The 22,285-nt window shown below is 47.6% G+C and overlaps 1 protein-coding gene across 4 annotated transcripts in view; it reads left to right on the forward strand.

The window, feature by feature from the left end:
• The window catches only part of ARSK (arylsulfatase family member K), a 251,854-nt gene that overhangs the window by 223,801 nt on the left and 5,768 nt on the right, over positions 1–22,285 (forward strand). The window contains exon 8 of one of the 4 annotated variants that reach the window (XR_010247578.1): positions 5,671–5,928. The exons of the other annotated variants lie outside the window; for them this stretch is intronic. The gene's annotated coding sequence lies outside the window, so the exon portion shown is untranslated. The remainder of the gene's footprint in view (positions 1–5,670; positions 5,929–22,285) is intronic. 4 annotated transcript variants of the gene reach the window in all.

Raw genomic sequence — 22,285 nt, forward strand, 5'->3', positions numbered from 1 at the left:
GGTGTTGTAGTTCCTGCAATCAGAATGGTTTGAGCCTTTACAGGACGTTGACATCAAGTTTCTTACGTGGAAGGCCGTCACGTTGTTGGCCTTGGCTTCTGCGAGGTGTGTGTCAGAACTGGGGGCGTTGTCTCACAAAAGCCCCTATTTGATTTTTCATGAAGATAGGGCTGAACTCAGAACTAGTCAGCTATTTCTTCCAAAGGTGGTGTCTGCGTTTCATATCAACCTACTTATTGTGGTTCCGGTGGTTACCGACACCTCTGCTACTTCATAGTCCTTGGATGTTGTGAGGGCTTTGAAAATCTATGTGAAGCGGACAGCTCATCACAGAATATCTGACTCGCTGTTTGTTCTCTATGATCCCAATAAAATTGGGAGTCCTGCTTCAAAGCAGACAATTGCACGCTGGATCAGATTTACTATCCAGCATGCTTATTTCACAGCAGGTTTGCCATATCCAAAATCTGTACAGGCCCACTCTACTAGATCGGTGGGTTCTTCCTGGGCGGCTGCCCGGGGTATCTCGGCTTTACAGCTCTGCCAAGCAGCTACTTGGTCAGGTTCGAACACGATTGCTAAGTTCTACAAGTTCAGTACTTTGACCAAACTGAAGGTCCTCAGAGGACAATCAGTTCTGCAGGAACCTCAGCACTCTCCCACCCGGTTTGGGAGCTTTGGTGCATCCCCATGGAACTAATGTGGACCCCAGTATCCTCTAGGACGTAACAGAAAATAGGACTTTAATTACCTACCGGTAAATCCTTTTCTCGTAGTCCGTAGAGGATATTGGGCGCCCGCCCAGTGCTTCGTTTCTTCCTGCACTGTTACTTGGTTAAGTATTGTTTGTTCAGCGGTTGCTGTTCCTGGTTTAAAGTTTGGTTAGCTTGGCTTTCCTCTAGTTTGTGTGTGCTGGTTTGGAATCTCACCACTATCCTTATCTATCCTTCTCTCAAAGTATGCCCATCTCCTCGGTCACAGTTTCCTAGACTGAGTCTGGTAGGAGGGGCAGAGAGGGAGGAACCAGCCCACACTGTCAATTTCTTAAAGTGCCCATGGCTCCTAGTGGACCCGTCTATACCCCATGGTACTAATGTGGACCCCAGTATCCTCTACGAACTACGAGAAAAGGATTTACCGGTAGGTAATTAAAGGAAGGTTAACAATACAGGATATCCGAGTTTCTGGAGTTCACAGGACTGACAGGTTCTCACATGTAGCAAGAACTTATAACCAGCAATTTGGGAGTGAACTGGAAATGAATATAAAGGAAGACACTCCCAATCAGAACAGCCAGAAAACCAAGCCACCTGATGAGGAGATACAATGCAGCTGGACAGCTAGACCCACAGAGGCAAACTACTAATTATACAGCAGCTGATGCTGAACACAGGGATACATGCAGGACTCCAGCTGCTCCAGTGTAATAACACAAACAAGCCGCTAGCGGCGTGTAACAGGAATACAATACAAATTAAATTATAAATATATAAAAGGCATATGAGTCAGGTTCATAAGGTAACATATCCATTAAATGACATTATCTAGTACAGTAGGTATCATAGCAAACTGTCATCATTTGGAGCCCAGGAGGCCTTGCAATAGGGGCAGATCATACATAACAAGATTGGGTTTATGTAAAAAGTTGTAAATCTTAGGAAGGCCTCGTATAGTTGGGCAATCAGATCAGAAAATTCTTGGTAAACCAATGCCGTCTGGAAGGTTCTCTGATGATGCATGGGACAGTATGTTCTGGTCTGAACTTTAAAAAATATTGCTGTATGGTAATCACACATTACCAGGAAAGTCCAGGAACAGAGCATTTTCTCCCTCATGGAGAGGGTCAGGTAGGCAAGTATGTGTAGCAGGCTAGGGATTAACAGATTAACAGTTCTTTAATTAGCGAGGAAGAGGTGAGATACCAATGTAGCAATAGGCATATTGCCACTTTCCATACAAGTAGGTATGGGGCGCAAGTACTGAATTAGACCTACAGTCAACCAACCCATAATCCAAAGTGTTGTGACTGGTAAAAGTAGAGGGAAAGTGGGGAGGGGAGGGGGGGGGGGGGGGGTTAGCAGAAGACTGCGGTAGTCAGATCCTATATCAAAGACAGGTATCAAAAGTTGAAGCAACTCTGCTGCCACTGTAGTAGCAGTCACCACTAGATTAGATACTAAGGATGGAACCTCCTCCATTGCTCCAGTACAGTATCAGAAAGAGAATCCCCCCTTCATTTTTCCAATAGGGACATATGGCGCATGCCTCATAGGGAAGGGGCATGACAAAATTGATCCCAGAAAGCCCATGCTATGATGCCTCCTTCCACATTTTGTTTAAATCTCTCTCTCTCTCTCTCATTATTTTTATATATATATAACAGCGAGGTCTCAAGTTAAGTGCATGGGTGTGGTATAAAGAGGATTTGTGTCCAAATCCATTTTCTCGCAGCGTTCTATAAATGTGTGAGTATAATATATATGCACTTAACTTGAGACCTCGCTGTTATTCAGTTGTATTGCCATACCCAGTATTCAAATCTATAACCTGTTGCATTCCAGTCAAACACCCTACTCATTCACCTATTTGATCCTAAATAAAAACTGAGATTTCTAAGAATATGAAGCTAGTTGTACTTTGTAAAAAAAAAATCATTGCAATTGGGCATATTTACAATATATAGTATGCAGCCACACATCCAATCTCTTACAGCCACACACTACATACATCTGCTCAGCCGCAATGCTGATTATTTTTTCAAAAAGTACAAGGTAAGCTTCAAATAAAATTCTCTAGCTTAGCATTCTCTATCTTTCTATGCAAGTGCAGATAGCTCAATGAATAGATTGTCTGCTGCAATGCCACAGGTTATGGGTTTGAGTCTCAGGTATGTCAGCATCTTGAAATGTAATAAAGGAAAGTGTGGCTGAATAACAAAGAGTTCTCAAATTAAATTCATGAATGTTGTATAGGTATTAGCGATAGAAAGGGTGGGGATAAGAGACAGGGGTGGTCAGGAGATACTGGGCTTCAAAAAGGGCAAGTAAAAGCAATTAAAACAGATAATCGACAAGTGCTGGCAACAGCACGCCCCTATCTTGCAGCGCTATGTCTAGTGGCACACACCTAGTTGCGGCCCTGCCTCCCACTACAAACTCAGCAAAGTCCAGGAAAATTACTACAGTCCGTGTTGAAGAGAGAGTTCCAACGAAAAGTTCTGCAGGGCTTTCCAGGAAGGTAAAACTTGATCCACAGTTGGCTCTCAGTAAGTGAAGCAGAGCAGGCACCAAACGGGGACACCACAGCAACTAATGTCTCCAGGGGACAATAGAGTAGGGAGCACAAAATTGGACACCAGCTGGACACTCCACCCAAACTAGAGCCTAGTTGCCAATCCCAGATAAGTCACACCACCGCAGACCCCTCTCTATGCCTCTGGGATCCCAGCAGCTTCGGACAGTGTAATCCCTTGTCCCAGTTGAAGGTAGAGAAGATTGGAGAGTCCCCGTCAGCACATCCAAGTTTTTGCAGGCAGAGCTCCGCAAAAACTTGAGAGATGGACTCACCTAGCCGCAGGTTGCAGTCCCAGTGTTGGGCAAATATGTATGGGGTATCACGCAGGTCCCTAAGTTGCCGTGCCTCTCTCTGTCTCCAGCACCATGCAAGAGCACTTATGTCACCGCCCAATAAACTCCTCTCTACTCGGCACTATGGGGGTAATTTAGACCTGATCGCTAGGCAGCGATTTTTGCTGCCCTGCGATCAGATAGTCGCCACCTATAGGGAGAGGGAGAATTGACTGGTCAAGTGTGCAATCGCATGTGTAGCAGAGCTGCACAAACTGATTTTGTGCAGTCTCTGCTCAGCCCAGGACTTCCTCTGCCGCTGCAATTGTTTCCTGATGATCGACACTCTCCCTGAAAACGCCCGATCCTGCCTGCGTTTTTCTGGACACTCCTGTAAAAACAGTCAGTTGCAACCCACAAATGGCCTCTTCCTGTCTATAATCTTGCGATCGCTTTTTTCGCACCATCCCGTCCTAGGACAATGATACCCGGTGCTGCGGTCCGCCGCACCTGTGCATTGTGGTGCATACGCATGTGCAGTTCAGATCTGATCGACCGATGTGCGAAAAAAGCACAGCAGCGATCAGGTCTGAATAACCCCCTATGTGCGCCGGACCTCTGGCAGGAGATGGATCCAGGCAGCCGTCTCAGCCCAGCGAGAACCACCTAATTCACAGCCATCCACAATCCATGGGTAAGTATGTAGAAGCCCAGTAGCGTGGGCCAGACTCTGGAGAACAGAGAGTGGGGAGGTCAGATGGAACAAAATAACACTCCCCACAGGGTCCTCACAACGTCCTGCACCAGACCCTCATGCTACACCTTAAAGTAAGTATTTAGGAGGAGCAGGGGTCCGAAGAGCCATAGTAAAATGCAAGGCCCACCCACCGGAAGTCCTATACCTGTGATTTTATCTTTAATAGAAACTCTTTAGCTATAACTAATATTAAAATGAATTGCACTTATACACAGCAGTTTAATACCTTTTTTTTATTTCTAACAGTATCAAAGTTCTTCATAAACAGACAAAATCAAGCTGTATTATAAGTAAAGGAAACAAAAGGCACATGGTTGATTCAAAATCACATTAAATATTTTGCTGGTGTTGCTATATATATATCCAAATACAACAAACTTTATTAAACTGTGTATCATTTTTGTTCTCTCTTGGGCTTCATTAGTATATCTATGTAGACAGGTTCAGGGATGGGCTGAAAATATGTGCTACTGAATGTGGGGAATAGCACAGGTAAATTCTCCGTGCTTAACTTCTCTTATTAATCCTTATGGCGAAATTTGCTTTGACTACTTTCATATTGCCACATAAGCACTATATATACATGGATAATGCACTGGTGACTACCCGTATTCTCTGACTGATTGGAACATCAGCCTACTATTAGTGCTGATCTTATACAAACAAAAGTGCCCAGGGGTCAACTGACCTTTTGCCTTCCTCCTCTGACTTGTTAAAAAGTAAAGGAACAAAAATAATCCCTATGTATATTATAGATTCTGAGATGTTCTGCAAAATCCACCTACAGTATGTATATGTCAGGAGATAGCTGAAAAAGACAACGGGCCTGATGAAGACTTGGAAGTACTGTAAGTCATGCATCGATTTCTGAAAATAAATACACTGGGTCAAAAATTAGCCCTTATGCAGAATTCTATGCAGCTCAAGATGCGGTCGCACCAGTGCGTTTAGCCTGGTTTGCTAGAAGTCATAATCATCCCCTGTACCTGCCCTATACTAGGTGCAAACATGCCTTTGAAAATGGTGATTTCCATATGAGTCCTCCCTAAGCTTAGCAGTGAACAGGTTGCACGTGCAAATAAGTGGTGATTGCAACTATTTGCACCTGGCTGCAACCCGTTTGTGGAAGCAGACACACCCATGCAATCCTGTGGATCGTTCATGGGCACATTATTCGCAGCAAATGACCCACGATTATTAGCAATCACTGGTTGGATAAGGGAGGACCCATCTGTACTTTTAGGTATGCATAGTCAATATTTGTGTGAACACAGCCTTGTCTATATGAGAGTATAGGGCACTACCATTGGTGGTTATCTTGCCCATTGTTTCGTCATACCCAATTAGGTCCCCAGGACTCAATTTTATCTTACTGCCTGATGCATCACCATTCCAACCTCTCTCTGCACTGCTGTGTGCTTTGGTCTGTCATCGTCTACACACCACGCCTGATCAGGAAAAGAGGAGGGCAAGAAGTGGGAGCCGTGTTAAGCCTTGGATGTTATTGTCCCAACTCGGGGAGAACCTGATTAGCCAAGCTTCCCAGCACAAGATCTACCTCTAGCTGCCTTCATCATCTGACTCTGGTATTCGAACCCTGCCACGGTGAGCACCAGCTGTTGCAAACATCATCATTATTATCGGCAATTGCACCAGCCCCATGCTAGGTGCAAGAGATCCATACTGTTGTTTCCAATTATAAAGCACAATTAAATGCGCTGTACTATATACAGTACATCCGGAAAGTATTCACGGCGCTTCACTTTTTCCAAATGTTATGTTACAGCCTTATTACAAAGTGGAATAAATTAATTTTTCCCCACAAAATTCTACACACAATACTCCATAATGACAACGTGAAAAAAGTTTTTGGGAGATTTTTGCAAATTTATTAAAAATAAATAAATTAGAAATCACATGTACATAAGTATTCACAGCCTTTCCTCAATACTTTGTTGATGCACCTTTGGCAGCAATTACAGACTCAAGTCTTTTTGAATATGATGCCACAAGCTTGGCATACCTATCTTTGGGCAGTTTCGCCCATTCCTCTTTGCAGCACCTCTCAAGCTCCATCAGGTTGGATGAGAAGCATCAGTGAACAGCCATTTTCAGATCTTTCCAAAGATGTTCAATTCAAGTCTGTGCTCTGGCTGGGCCACTAAAGGACATTCACAGAGTTGTCCTGAAGCTACTCCTTTGATATCTGGGCTGTGTGCTTAGGGTCGTTGTCCTGCTGAAAGATGAATCGTTGCCCCAGTCTGAAGTCAAGAACGCTCTGGAGCAAGTTTTCATCCAGGGTGTCTCTGTACATTGCTACATTCATCTTTCCCTCTATACTGACTAGTCTCCCAGTTCCTGTCGCTGAAAAACATCCCCACAGCATGATGCTGCCACCACCATGCTTCACTGTAGGGATGGTATTGGCCTGGTGATGAGCGGTGGCTGGTTTCCTCCAAACATGACAGCTTGCATTCACGCCAAAGAGTTCAATCTTTGTATCTGACACGCCTGCGTTTTTCAACGCACTCCCCGAAAACGATCAGCAGTGCGACTGAAAAGGGTCGCTAGACCTTGTGTGAAACTGCATCGTTTGTTGTGAAAGTACATCGCGCATGCGCATTGCGTACCATAAGCATGCGCAGAAGTGCCGATTTTTAGCCTGATCGCTGCGCTGCGAACAACGGCAGCTAGCGATCAACTCGGAATGACCCCCATTGTGTGTAGAATTTTGAGGTAAAAAATTAATTTATTCCAGTTTGGAATAAGGATGTAACATAACAAAATGTGGAAAAAGTGATGCACTGTGAATACTTTCCGGCTGCACTGTAAGTATCTGTAAATAATTGTCACCGCCCATTTCCCTCCCTAAAAAGCCCAATTTCATGGCAAAGTTCCATACCACTCGAAAAAAACAGATATACACAAAAATACATAAATTCACATCTGAATTATTGATTTTAACTGGTGAGAAGTATCTATAATGGATGTAATGGAGTACAGTTCATTTTCTCTTACGTCCTAGAGGATGCTGGGGACTCCGTAAGGACCATGGGGAATAGGCGGGCTCCGCAGGAGATATGGGCACTATAAAGAAACTTTAGAATGGGTGTGCACTGGTTCCTCCCTCTATGCCCCTCCTCCAGACCTCAGTTAGATCCTGTGCCCAGAGGAGACTGGGTGCTTTCAGGGGAGCTCTCCTGAGTTTCTCTGTAATAAAGAATTTTGTTAGGTTTTTTATTTTCAGGGTCCCTGCGCCGTGGGACTGAGGAGAGAGAAGCAGACCTACTTCAGTGATAGGCTCTGCTTCTTAGGCTACTGGACACCATTAGCTCCAGAGGGATCGGAACGCAGGTCTCACCCTTGCCGTTCGTCCCAGAGCCGCGCTGCCGTCCTCCTTGCAGAGCCGGAAGATTGAAGCCGGGTGAGTATACGAAGAAGAAAGACTTTACAGGCGGCAGAAGACTTCGGATCTTCACTGAGGTAACGCTGCGCGCCATTGCTCCCGCACACACACACAGGCACAGATGGGTGCAGGGCGCAGGGGGGGCACCCTGGGCAGCAATAATCCTCTTGGCTGGCATTACAGGTATATTCAGCTATGGCAGTATAATATACAATCCCCGCCAGGTTATTTTGTATTTTGAGCGGGACCGAAGCCCGCCGCTGAGGGGGCGGAGCTTGATCCCACAGCACTAACCAGCGCCATTTCCTCCACAGCGCGCTGCTGAGAAGCTGGCTCCCCGGACTCTCCCCTGCTGAACACAGTGGCAGAGGGCTTTGAAGGAGGGGGGGGCACATCATTTGGGCACAGTCAATATATATATATATATATATATATATATATAAAACAAAAAAGCGCTGTATATAGCTGGGACTTGTGTTTCCAGGGTCATTGGCGCTGGGTGTGTGCTGGCATACTCTCTCTCTGTCTCTCCAAAGGGCCTGGTTGGGGGAACTGTCTCCAGATTAGAGATTTTCCTGAGTGTGTGGGGTGTCGGTACGCCTGTGTCGGCATGTCTGAAGCGGAAGGCTCTTCTAGGGAGGAGGTGGAGCAAATGAGTGTGGTGTCTCCGTCGGCAACGCCGACACCTGATTGGTTGGATATGTGGAATGTTTTAAATGCAAATGTGAATTTATTACACAAAAGGTTGGACAAAGCGGAGTCCAGGGGAAATACAGGGAGTCAATCCCTGCCTTTCACTATGTCACAGGGCCCTTCTGGGTCTCAAAAGCGCCCACTATCCCAAGTAGCAGACACTGATACCGACACGGATTCTGACTCCAGTGTCGGCTATGATGAAGCGAGGTTGCAGCCGAAATTGGCAAAAAGTATTCATTATATGATTATTGCTATAAAAGATGTTTTGCATATCACAGATGACCCCTCGGTCCCGGACACGAGGGTGCGCATGTATAAGGAAAAGAAACCTGAGGTTACTTTCCCCCCTTCACATGAGCTAAATGAGTTGTTTGAAAGGGCTTGGGAAACTCCAGACAAGAAACTGCAGATTCCCAAAAGGATTCTTATGGCGTATCCTTTCCCGGCTAAGGACAGGATACGGTGGGAATCCTCTCCCAGAGTGGACAAAGCGTTGACGCGCTTATCCAAAAAGGTGGCGCTGCCGTCTCAAGATACCGCAACCCTCAAGGATCCTGCTGATCGCAGGCAAGAGACTACGTTGAAGTCAATTTACACACATACTGGTACATTACTCAGACCAGCGATAGCGTGGGCTTGGGTTTGTAGCGCTGTAGCAGCGTGGACAGATACCTTGTATGCTGAAATTGATACACTGGATAAGGATACCGTTTTATTGCCCTTGGGTCATATTAAGGATGCTGTCCTATATGTGAGAGATGCTCAGAGAGACGTTGGCCTACTGGGTTCCAGAGCCAACGCCATGTCGATTTCTGCTAGATGAGCCCTGTGGACCCGACAATGGACGGGTGATGCCGACTCAAAGAAGCATATGGAGGTTTTGCCTTACAAGGGTGAGGAATTATTTGGGGAAGGTCTCACGGACCTGGTTTCCACAGCTACTGCAGGTAAATCCACTTTTTTACCTTATGTTTCCTCACAGCCAAAGAAAACGCCACATTATCAGATGCAGTCCTTTCGGTCGCATAAATCCAAGAGAGTACGGGGATCTTCCTTTCTCGCCAGAGGTAAGGGCAGAGGGAAAAAGCTGACAACTACAGCTAGTTCCCAGGAACAGAAGTCCTCCCCGGCTTCAACAAAATCCACCGCATGATGCTGGGGCTCCCCTGAGGGAGTCCGCCCCAGTGGGGGCACGTCTTCGACTTTTCAGCCACGTTTGGATTCAATCACAGGTGGATCCCTGGGCAATAGACATTGTTTCCCAGGGTTACAAGCTGGAATTCGAAGAGGTGCCTCCTCGCCGTTTTTTCAAATCGGCCCTACCAGCTTCTTCCCAGGAGAGGGAAGTAGTTTTAAATGCAATTCAAAAGCTGTGTCTTCAACAAGTGGTGGTCAAGGTGCCCCTGCTTCAACAGGGGACGGGGTACTACTCAACCCTGTTTGTGGTACCGAAACCGGATGGTTCGGTCAGACCCATTCTGAATTTAAAATCCTTAAACCTATACTTGAAAAGGTTCAAATTCAAGATGGAATCGCTCAGAGCGGTCATCGCCAGCCTGGAGGGGGGGGATTATATGGTGTCCCTGGACATAAAGGATGCATACCTTCATGTCCCCATATATCCTCCTCATCAGGCGTTCCTGAGATTTGCTGTACAGGATTGTCATTACCAATTTCAGACGTTGCCGTTTGGGCTTTCCACGGCCCCGAGGATTTTCACCAAGGTAATGGCGGAAATGATGGTGCTCCTGCGCAAGCAGGGTGTCACAATTATCCCGTACTTGGGCAATCTCCTAATAAAAGCAAGATCGAGGGAACAGTTGCTGAACAGCGTGTCACTCTCCCTGAGGGTGTTGCAACAGCACGGCTGGATTCTCAATCTACCAAAGTCACAGTTGGTTCCAACGACCCGTTTGCCTTTCTTAGGCATGATTCTGGATACGGAACGAAAAAAAAGGGTTTCTCATACGTCCTAGAGGATGCTGGGGACTCCAAAAGGACCATGGGGTATAGACGGATCCGCAGGAGCTTGGGCACACTATAAAGACTTAAACTGGGTGTGAACTGGCTCCTCCCTCTATGCCCCTCCTCCAGACCTCAGTTAGACTTTGTGCCCAGGAGTGATGGGTCACACACTAGGGGAGCTCTCCTGAGTTTCTCTGAAAGACTTTATGTTAGGTTTTCTATTTTCAGGGAGACCTGCTGGCTACAGGCTCCCTGCAGCGTGGGAGTGAGGGGAGAGAAGCAGGACCTACTTCTTCTTAGTTTAAAGGCTCTGCTTCTCGGCTACTGGACACCATTAGCTCCAGAGGGTTCGATCACTTGGTGCGCCTAGCTGCTTGTGTTAGGCGCCGGGGTCCGCTCGGCCGTGCGGCCCGGCGCCTAGCAACCAGGGACGCCGTGCGCGTTCAGCCGCCGGCTCCCTGGCAACGCTAAGACGCCGGGCGCACGGAGCCGCTCTGACCTTAGCAACGGGGACGCCACGTTCAGCCGCGTTCCCCGTTGCTGGGTCTATTCTCATTACCCTGATTATGTGCTGGCCGTGCAGCATGCAAGCTGCACGGCATTTCTATTTGATTGTCCTGTCTGGATCCTGATTGGAGGGTGCCTGAATAAAGGCACCCTCAGGACTTCTTACAGACGCCGGTGATAGCTTCCTGTTTGCCTGTGTCTGCTGCAGAGAGTTCCCAGTCCCGGTCTTTTCGGTTGTTCCTGTCCTCAGAGATCCTGTACTCGGAAGTTACCATCTGTTCCTGGAGTCTGACCGAGCACCTTTAACATCTGGTGGTGTTCGTGAGTCGCGGCGCAGCCGTGTGTTGCGGCTTGTCCGCTTCTGTTTATTATTTTGTTTAATTGTGTTCTGGAGCTTTGCGGAGGATTCCGCTTCCACAGATCCACTCTGGTGTCCGGCGGTGCCGGATAGGAGTGTCGGATCAGTGGATCCTTGGTTGTCCTTTTTCCTGGCGGCTAGTCCGCACATACCTTTTGATTTAGTTAGTTAGCTTGTAATCCCTGGCCTGGTTGCTTAGTCAGAGGGCCCCTTGTTATCACCCTGTCTCGGACTTCCCCTTGTCTCCCATTAAGACCTGCGGGGGCATCGGGGTTGGGCAGACATAATCCGCCCTTCGAACGCGGCTGCCATGGGCTCAAGCAACCATAGTCTCGCAGGGGATTTCTGATAACACGGGCGAGACAACGGAGTTAGGGCGCCAGGGGTTACTAGGCTATCCAGCTCCCACAACCAGCTTATTTTCCTGTACTCAGATCCCTGCCATAAGATCTCCTCCGGTCTGGAGTACAGGAATCCTAACAGCTTGTTCCCGGAGCCACGCCGTCAATCCCCTCACAGAAGCCAGAAGAAAGAAGCCGGGTGAGTATTGGAAGAAAAGAAGACTTCAGTGACGGCAGAAGACTTCAGTAACGGAGGTAACAGCAGCGGTAGTGCTGCGCTCCATGCTCCCACACACCAACGTCTCTGGCAGGGTGCAGGGCGCTGGGGGGGAGCGCCCTGGGGGCATGTTGCTGAGGGTCTAGGAGCTGGCGGGGAACATATTTATGTGCCCGGGCACCGGGTATGGTCACCCCGCCAGTGTGCCGCAGGGGAGAGCAACGGCGGTAGTGCTGCGCTCCCTGCTCCCACACACATCATCACCTGCAGGGTGCAGGGCGCTGGGGAGGAGCGCCCTGGGCAGTATATTTATATATATTGTGTACTTTACTGGCGGGGAGACATCCTTCGGTGTCCGCCCCACCAGTACGCCGCGAGCGGAAGGGAGCAGCAGCGGTAGCGCTGCGCTCCCCGCTCCTACACGCCATCGGCCTGCAGGGTGCAGGGCGCTGGGGGGGGAGCGCCCTGGGCAGTATATATATGTATTTGTGTTTTTGTGTTTTGTACTTCACTGGCGGGGGGTCATCCTTCGGTGCCTGCCCCGCCAGTACGCCGCAAATGGGCGGGAGCAGCAGCGGTAGCGCTGCGCTCCCTGCTCCCGTACACCAGAAGCCTGCAGGGTGCAGGGCGCTGGGGGGGAGCGCCCTGAGCAGCATTTAGTGAATGATCCCGGGCGGGGGAACATACCCGGACACCGGGTGTCTTCACCCCGCCGGGGCACCGCAGCGTACACGCTGCACTCCACGGCTCCCACACACCAACGGCTTCCGTGGGTGCGGGGGGGGGGGGGGGGGCGCCCTGGGCTGTGTTTATACCTATAGGGGTATATACAGGGGGTTACTCCCTGTATAAAAGCCCCAGCTCAAGTTAGGGTTATATATTTATTTATATATTGAGCGGGCTTGAGCGCGCCGGGAAGGGGCGGAGCTTAAGCTCTCACAAAGGAGTCAGCGCCATTTTCCCCAGATCCCCGCCAGGACTTGCTGGATAGTAAGATGGAGGGGGGGCATGGGGTTGCACCCATATAGCATTATGTTTTGATAATGGACGCATAATCACTCTTGTATTTCATAACTGCACTGTTTCCCTGTTTGTACCCACTATTGGTTAGTCGACATATGTCGACAGGTGTGAGGGCTTTGACACAAGCTGCTGTGGGGATAACTGTCGGCTTCGCCGGCGTGGGCGGTACTTGATTCAGAAAATTAAGTATTAGCAAATGGGTGTTTGTATGCTTGGAACAGTAAACACGATAGGGGAGATACAGTGGTTTGGGGATGCCCTGTCGGCATCAACGGTATTTCCTGGGTAAAAAAACTATTAGGCTGTTATGGCCTTGTACCTGTATATATATATATATATATATCTTTATAGGTATATGTGGGGGGAGTGTTATCAAAATTGTATTTGTATCCTTCCCTCAGACCCCTCGGGGTTCCAAGATTATTATTATTTTTTGCCCGCTTGATATTCCTTGCTGTCGACATTTACTAAGTTTCTGTCGACCATAGCGTTCCTGGTAGATCCACATCTGGGGCATGTCAGTACATAGTCATACACATTCACAACACATTACTGTCACTAGGGACCTGACAGGTCTGGACAATCCACTTGCGTATAGGTTATATTTATATGTGTATATATGTAGATATAGGTTTATATATGCATGGTTAGGATATATGTGTTTTCTTGTGTATTACATGATGTATATTCATGAAGGCTGAAATAATGGTACTCTTCTCATGTGCTGGTCGCTCTGTTGATTAAGCTCTAGATTGGCCGTGACGAGTTGGTTTTCGATCCTCTCAAGGAGTCCGAATATTATTCTCTTCACAACGCGGAGAGAAAATTATGACAGTCAACTCCTGGTCGACGCATAGCCCGGTCGCAAAGTATTGTACACAGGCAGCTAAGTGAAATTTTATTTCTATACGTGGACCTTATTTGCACTGTATGCACTTGAGGGAATGTTGTATTCGGGTAGGCATCTGATAGAATTGCCCTACCCAGAGTGGGAAGGCTTGCCTATGTTGATTCTATCTTATAACATTACAGCAGACTGCCACGTGACAGCAGGAGGTGTGACCGGAAAAATGCTGAGGATGTCTCCGGGCAATCTCGGCGGATACCACTGGCAAGTCTAACTTCGTGAGTTAGCCTCCTTCACAATGGTTGGTGACGCATTCTTTTGTGGGATGCTGTCATTTTAACCGGTTCGATACCATTCGTTTTTTACTTTTCGGTGCAGACAGTGGAAGGTTAAAAGGTAATAGTTCTGCAGCCTTGTTGGGTTGCAGTAGTGGATGTCGTTTTCTGTTTCCTCTACATCCACCACTTGTCATTGAGTCTGTCGGGCTGGTCCACACCCCGGTGGGCACTCGTCTACTAATTTTCAGTTAGTCCAGGAATAGACTAGGACCTGAGGGTTATTTATGGAATCCAAAGGGGAACATTCTGAGTTACGGTTGTTTCCCCTTACTGTTTTTCTAATAGTTCTTGCCGTTCCACTATGGAAGGGAAGATAGTACGTGACACCATACAGAGGTGCGTCAGGTTCAGGACATTGTCCGGTTGTCTCTGTATAAAGGGGGCGCATCGTTGTTTCTCTCTGACTGTTCTTCGACACGAGGATTGGCTGTGGTTTCCAACGGCACAGATGTCGGAGGTGGGTTTCAGAGTAGCTAATGACTGGTTAAGGTTCGGTATTTTTCCATATGAAAAGAGGTCTGAGGATCCAAAGTTGGATCGGCGTTACTGTGACGCTTCATCAAGGGGTTCCGTTACTAAACCGGTTGGGTGCGGCCTGAGAGGCCTTTTTTGGCGAGCGGGTCTAATGCTAGAGTGGCTGTCAAGAGACCAGTGGGAAATGTGGTCCGGGTCTCGCCTGCACATGCACCTGAATATAATCATAATGGCCAGGACATCGTTCCTGTGGTGTCGGCTCAGTTCTCTCCCTCTAGAGGGATGAAGGTTCGGGTTCCAGGTGTAGATCCTGGTGTCCGTGCATACAGATCTCCTCGACGGGGGAGCAGTACTTGCAAGGGACGTGTTTCCAGGGGATAAGTCAAGTTGGAAGGCTTGTCTGCTATAAGCTTTTTTTAATTAAGAGTTAGTTTCGACAGCTGTATTCTTCGTGTTCTGTCCGTGTTAGTTCTGCTAGACGACTTGTCAGCAGTGGTGTAAGTAAGCCGCTATGGCGGAGCTAGGAGAAGAGCGGCAATGGCAGAAGATGCACAGTTTTGCCATTCGGTGGAAAGTATGATAAATGCTATATTAGCAGCCTTCGTTCCGGAGGTGAACGACTGAGAACTAGATTTCCTCTGCTGACGCGATCTCCATACTGGGAGAAATTCAGTCATCATCGAGTAGTTTTCACAGACGTTACAAGTCTTTGAGGAATGTCACAATTGGATTTGTTGACGTCTCGCCTCAACGAGAGGCCTCAGGGATATTGTTCCAGGCCAAGGGTCGCTCAAGCTATAGCAGTGGACATCCTCGTGTCACCGTGGGTGTTTTTAGTCGGTCTATGTGGTCTCTCCACTTTCATTTTTTCTGAAGGTGATAAAAGGGAGATGAAAAAAAGGTTCAGGCGATTCTCTTGGACCCGGTCTTGCCAAGGAGGGTTTGCTATCCAGTTTTTTCATGTTTACTCACAGAGGATTCCTGCCCTCTTCCTCTACGTGAGGATCTGTTATGTCAAGATCAGGGCATGTTTCATGACTTACCGCGGCTGCGTCTGACGTCGTTGCGGTTGAATGCCATATCCTAAACTGAAAGGTTGTTCCCAGTGTAGTCATTTCCTCAATTCTTAAGACTAAGAAGAAGTAACGGCTAAGCTTTACCACCGTAGTTGGTGTGACTATGGGTTTTGGTGTGTATCCAGGAAGGCCTATGGAAGACTTTCAGCTAGGTCGTTCTTATCCTTACTTTGCAAACCGGTGTGGATGCGAGCTTAAAGTTGGGCTCCATTTCTGTGTAGTGTAGCCTAATAATTTCTTTACAAAAAGTTCTCTCTTGGAAAGGGGTTGTGCTCTTGGCTTTGACATCCGCAAGGCGGGTGTCGGAAGTGGTGGTTTTGTCTCACAAGAGCCTTGTTTGATCTTGCATGTGGTTAGAGAGAACTTGAGAACTCGGTTAGTAGTTCTGCCAAGAGTGGTTTCTGGGTTTCGCAGAAATCGGTCTATTTTGATGCCGGTGGTTACTTAGGCATTAGCTGATTCAATTTCTCTCGATGTAGCCAGGGATTTGAATATTTTGGTCGCCAGTTGGGCTCAGTTTGGAGAACCAGTGGTTCTGTTTGTCTGGTATGTTCCCAGCAGGGTTTGGGTGACTGTGTTATGCAGTCTGTTACACACTGGATCTGTGATGCTATTTGAGATGTTCCTTCTTCGGCTGGATTGCCGTCACCGGGGTCGGTGGAGGCCCATTCTACTGGGATGATGGGCTCTTCCTGGGCGAATGCCCGAGGAGTCTTGGCGGTTCAACTTTGCCGAGGGGATACTTGGTCGGGTTCAAGCGCTTTTGCTATGATCTACAAGTTTGATACCCTGGTTGAGGGGGACCTTTTGTTGGCTCAATCGGTGCTGCAGATTCGTTCGCACTCTCCCGCCCGTTCTGGAGCTTTGGTATTCTTTCCTCAAAATGTCCATCTCTCCTGGGCACAGTTTTCTAACTGAAGTCTGGAAGAGGGGCATAGAGGGAGGAGCCAGTTCACACCCAGTTTAAGTCTTTATAGTGTGCCCAAGCTCCTGCGGATCCATCTATACCCCATGGTCCTTTTGGAGTCCCCAGCATCCTCTACGGACTAAGAGAAAAGGATTTACCGGTAGGAACCAAAATCCTATTTTTTCTCCCGATGGAAAAGGCCCAGGAACTCCAGAACGTGGTCAGAGACCTGTTAAAGTCAAAAAGGGTGTCGGTCCATCACTGCACTCGAGTTCTGGGAAAGATGGTGGCGTCTTACGAGGCCATTCCATTCGGCAGGTTCCATGCGAGGACCTTTCAGTGGGACCTTCTGGACAAGTGGTCCAGGTCACATCTACATATTCATCAGATGATCAGCCTGTCCCCCAGGGCCAGGGTATATCTCTTGTGGTGGCTGCAGAGTGCTCACCTTCTAGAGGGTCGCAGGTTCGGCATTCAGGACTGGGTTCTGGTGACCACAGACGCGAGCCTCTGAGGCTGGGGAGCAGTCACACAGGGAAGAAACTTCCAGGGTCTGTGGTCAAGCCAGGAGGCTTGTCTACACATCAACGTACTGGAATTGAGGGCCATATACAACGGCCTACGTCAAGCGGAGAATTTTCTACGCGACCTACCGGTTCTGATTCAGTCAGACAAGGTCACGGCTGTGGCTCATGTAAACCGCCAAGGCGGAACAAGGAGCAGAGTGGCAATGGCAGAAGCCACCAGAATTCTTCGCTGGGCGGAAAATCATGTAAGCACTCTGACAGCAGTCTTCATTCCGGGAGTGGACAACTGGGAAGCAGACTTCCTCAGCAGACACGATCTCCATCCAGGAGAATGGGGACTTCATCAAGAAGTCTTTGCAGACATTGCAAGTCAGTGGGGACTGCCTCAAATAGACATGATGGCGTCACGCCTCAACAAAAAGCTCCCGAGGTATTGTAGCAGGTCAAGGGACCCTCAGGCGGTAGCAGTGGACGCCCTGGTGACTCCATGGGTATTCCAGTCGGTCTATGTGTTCCCTCCTCTTCCTCTCATCTCAAAAATATTGAGAATCATAAGACGAAAAGGAGTACAGGCAATTCTCATTGTTCCAGATTGGCCTCGAAGGGCCTGGTATCCGGAGCTACAGGAAATGCTCACAGAAGATCCGTGGCCTCTTCCTCTCAGAGAGGACCTGTTACAACAGGGGCCCTGTCTGTTCCAAGACTTACCGCGGCTGCGTTTGACGGCATGGCGGTTGAACGCCGGATCCTAGCTGAAAAGGGCATTCCGGATGAGGTCATTCCTACTCTGATAAGGGCTAGGAAGGAGGTGACAGCGAAACATTATCACCGTATCTGGAGGAAGTATGTGTCGTGGTGTGAGACCAAGAATGCTCCTTCCGAGGAATTCCATCTGGGCCGTTTTCTCCACTTCCTACAGACTGGAGTGAATTTGGGCCTAAAATTAGGTTCCATTAAGGTACAGATTTCGGCCCTGTCTATTTTCTTTCAGAAGGAATTGGCTTCTCTACCAGAAGTCCAGACTTTTGTGAAGGGAGTGCTGCATATCCAGCCTCCTTTTGTGCCCTCAGTGGCACCATGGGACCTTAACGTGGTGTTACAGTTCCTTAAGTCTCATTGGTTTGAGCCTCTTCAAATCGTGGAATTAAAATATCTCACTTGGAAAGTGGTTATGTTGTTGGCCTTGGCGTCTGCAAGGCGAGTGTCTGAGTTGGCGGCTTTATCTCACAAAAGCCCCTATCTGAATTTCCATGTGGACAGAGCTGAGTTGCGAACTCGTCCTCAATTTTTGCCTAAGGTGGTTCCCTCTTTTCATATGAACCAACCTATTGTGGTGCCTGTGGCTACGGGAGATTTGGAGGATTCCAAATCCCTTGATGTAGTCAGGGCCTTAAAAATTTACGTAGCCAGGACGGCTCAAATTAAGAAAACAGAAGCTCTGTTTGTCCTGTATGCAGCCAACAAGGTTGGCGCTTCTGCTTCTAAGCAGACTATTGCTCCCTGGATCTGTAACACGATTCAGCAGGCTCATTCTACGGCTGGATTGCCGTTACCTAATTCGGTGAAGGCCCATTCCACTAGGAAGGTGGGATCTTCTTGGGCGGCTGCCCGAGGCGTCTCGGCATTACAGCTTTGCCGAGCAGCGACTTGGTCGGGTTCAAACACTTTTGCTAAATTCTACAAGTTTGATACCCTGGCTGAGGAGGACCTCATGTTTGCTCAATCGGTGCTGCAGTGTCATCCGCACTCTCCCGCCCATTTGGGAGCTTTGGTATAATCCCCATGGTCCTTACGGAGTCCCCAGCATCCTCTAGGACGTAAGAGGATAAGAGGATAAATCTTTTTCTCCTAGTCCGTAGAGGATGCTGGGCGCCCGTCCCAGTGCGGACAACATTCTGCAAGACTTGTATATAGTTATTTGCTTGCATAAGGGTTATTATGTTACAGTTTTGTACAGTCTTTGCGTGATGCTGTTTTGTTTCATACTGTTGACTGGTTCGTATATTCCAGGTTATACGGTGTGGATGGTGTGGGCAGGTGTGAATCTTGCCCTTGGATTAACAAAATCCTTTCCTCGTACTGTCCGTCTCCTCTGGGCACAGTTTCTCTAACTGAGGTCTGGAGGAGGGGCATAGAGGGAGGAGCCAGTGCACACCCATTCTAAAGTTTCTTTATAGTGCCCATGTCTCCTGCGGAGCCCGTCTATTCCCCATGGTCCTTACGGAGTCCCCAGCATCCTCTACGGACTAGGAGAAAAATATTTACCGGTAGGTTTAAAATCTTATTTTCCACATTTAATATAAATGATTCAGTAAACACTTAAAAATGGAGGCGGGGAATCATTTATGTACAGTATGTTCAGTGGTGTAGGAATAATTGGGTGGGAGCCAAAGCACTAATCTTGCACACAGTCCCATTAATTTCTTAAACGCCCCTGCACTGAAGGTGAGTGCAATCTTCTTTCATAGTATACAAGTAGAATGATTGAGCTCCTCTCATTTTAGTTGAAAAGTGTTTTTGGTTTTTTTATAATTACGGCGCATTGGCATATGTGTTGTAATTATAAGAAACCCACATTTCCATTGGTGATTAATAAACCTACCATATTAATCAGCATGCAAACTCCTACCCCGTTATACTAAGTGCGGCATAAATGATAGAGATGTAAACTTGTTTGATTCTTGTTATTTTTTTAAACAATTCGCCAGTGATATATAATTACGGATTCAACGCAGCAAATGTAATTGTTATTACAGCAGCATAATTGTGTGTTTATGTAATTGCAGAATGTGACATGCATTTGCAGGAGTAATTGCACATTAGTGTTCTCATTACGTTAGTTTTCCATAGCTTTTATTACTACATTTATTTGTGCATTATTTTGTGCCAGTAGAGCTTCACTGTTCACTGTTTTTGTTTGCATTAACATATCCACGTATTATAACATGGTGTACACTTGTTCAGCACACTGTTATCTATGTATATACAGTATGTTATGGCCTTTCCTTACATCCTTTTATTAATGCAATGCTCCCATGTTCATTTTAACAGTGTATAGCTGCCCGTAATTCCATTGCATTAGCTAATACACGGTTGAGTCACATTATTATGACCACCTCCTACATTTGACGTCGGCAGTGCGTAGCCCATGAAGTACGTCATGTGCTGGCTTGGTGGGTATATAAGGTGTGTGATAGGCCGTCTGCACACATATCACTCGTTGCTGTCATGGGTAAAAGGGGTGATTTATCCAAGTTGTCAAAGTGGATGATTATCGGTTTTCGGGCCAAGGGTGGCAGTATTTCTAAAACAGCGCAGTTTGTTAACTGTTTGTGTGCTGCTGTGGTGAAGGTGTATCGTGCCTGGACAAATGGCACCATTGCGAGTGAATGACGTGGAAACTGTGGAGCACCACGTGCCATTGATGTGAGAGGTGAATGTCGGCTACGAAGGTACGTGAAGGCTGTCCGACGCGCTACAGTGGAGCAGCTCACTGTCAATATTAACCTGGGGGCTACCAGACGTGTGTCTAAAATGACAGTTCAGTCCATCTAGCTGCTGTCCGTGCTGCACACGGCAGTTTCTCTGGCTATTAGCTGGTGGTCATAATAATGTGACTCGACTGTGTATATTATGATGGTTGCTAAATGTAAAGTGTGTGTGTTTTTTTTCTCTTATACAGTATATCTTCAGTTTTGGCATGTTCCTAAAACCTCTCTATATATTTGTGATATACATTTTCTTAGGGGACAGTTCAGAGAGCGGCAAGGTTCCAGTGGAAGTGATTATGGGGCTTAGGACATAACAGCTACTGTATTCAATCAGTATACAGTAGTGGATGACTGCAAATCAAAAGGGGCATTTTCTCTGATTTCTGCTGGTGACTTGACATGTTGCAGGCAGCAACAAGTTCTACCATAAATGCTATCTAGACTAGAGCACAGGTCACAACGCTGTCACATAATGAATCTGTCACATAATGGTGATATCATGCAAGCTTTCAAGACATTGAGCCTGATTCTGAGTCGCACACACTGCCGATGTTGGATGCAGTGGAGCAGTTTTATTTCTTCTGCGTATGCGTTGCACTGCGCAACCTTCACAATAGTGTGCACACCAAGTTGGAGTGCGATTGAGGAGCATGGGAGATGCACTGTCTCGGGAATGTGTTGAAAATGTAGTGGGCGTTCCTGGGCGGAGACAGAGAGGTGGCATAGCGCACACACGGAGATGGTCTGTCTTATGGCTTTGTCAGTGAAAGTAGTTGCATACACAGATTCTCCCCCGCTCACACAAGAGGCCATACTCGGACATAGAAGCCGCACCTGCCACCGGGGCTGGTGCCAGTTTCCATGCTTCATCTAAAGATGCACCAATGGGTATTTCAGTGCCTACGGGCACTGGGCGTCTCCATCCTTGCACATTGGAACGCACAATTGTACTCCAGAGGAGGACCATCAATAGACACATTTGTGGACGCGGTTGCGTTTGAGTATGAAATTTAAAAGTAGCGCTGTGCTAACCTTCTAAAGAGGTTAAGTTAAGCTTTTGTAACCTATCAGTTTCTAGCTATCATTTTATAGACTGTACTCAATAAATGATAGTTTGAAGCTGTTGTTTAGGAGGTTTGATAAACTTCCCCCATAGTAATTAATGTATATTTAGCGCAGTAGAAATTATGTGCAGTGCTTAAAACCTAATGTAATCACTGACATGACAGTACCCGGTAAACAATTTTAACATTTTAAGCCTTACAGGTTCCTCAGTATGGTGGCCAATCACGGGATCGGAATCGACGGGATCCCGGGATTTAGGCCCAAAAATGGCCGGGATTCAATCCCGGGATAGGAAGCTCCAATCCCGGGGATTGAGGGATCAGCGTTGAGCGTCCACAGGACACTCAAACGCTGCCCAGCTTCCTGCTTCCGAGTCCCCAGCACAGCGTGAAAGGTCACGCTGCGCTATTAGCTGCTGGTGGGAGCCGCCAGCAGCGTTCACAGGATGGTCCCCTCCCGCCCGCCCCCGGTATATGGTGAGTTAAATGGGCGGGACGGGGTGGGGTGGGGCGAGGGGGCGGCCACCTAGGTAAAAGCCAATCCCGGGTATCCCGGGAATCCCGGGAATCCCGGTATTGCCCATTTTTCAATCCCGATACCCGGGATTGAAAAAATGGCCCAGGATTGGCTTCCCTATTCCTCAGGTTCTTTTTTGATCATAATGTCACAAGTGTGGCAGATTAATCACTAAAGTTCTTATACATATTAATGAACTGGGGCTGAA

Source organism: Pseudophryne corroboree, chromosome 1 (assembly GCF_028390025.1).
Source record: "Pseudophryne corroboree isolate aPseCor3 chromosome 1, aPseCor3.hap2, whole genome shotgun sequence".
Classification (NCBI taxonomy): Eukaryota; Metazoa; Chordata; class Amphibia; order Anura; family Myobatrachidae; genus Pseudophryne; species Pseudophryne corroboree.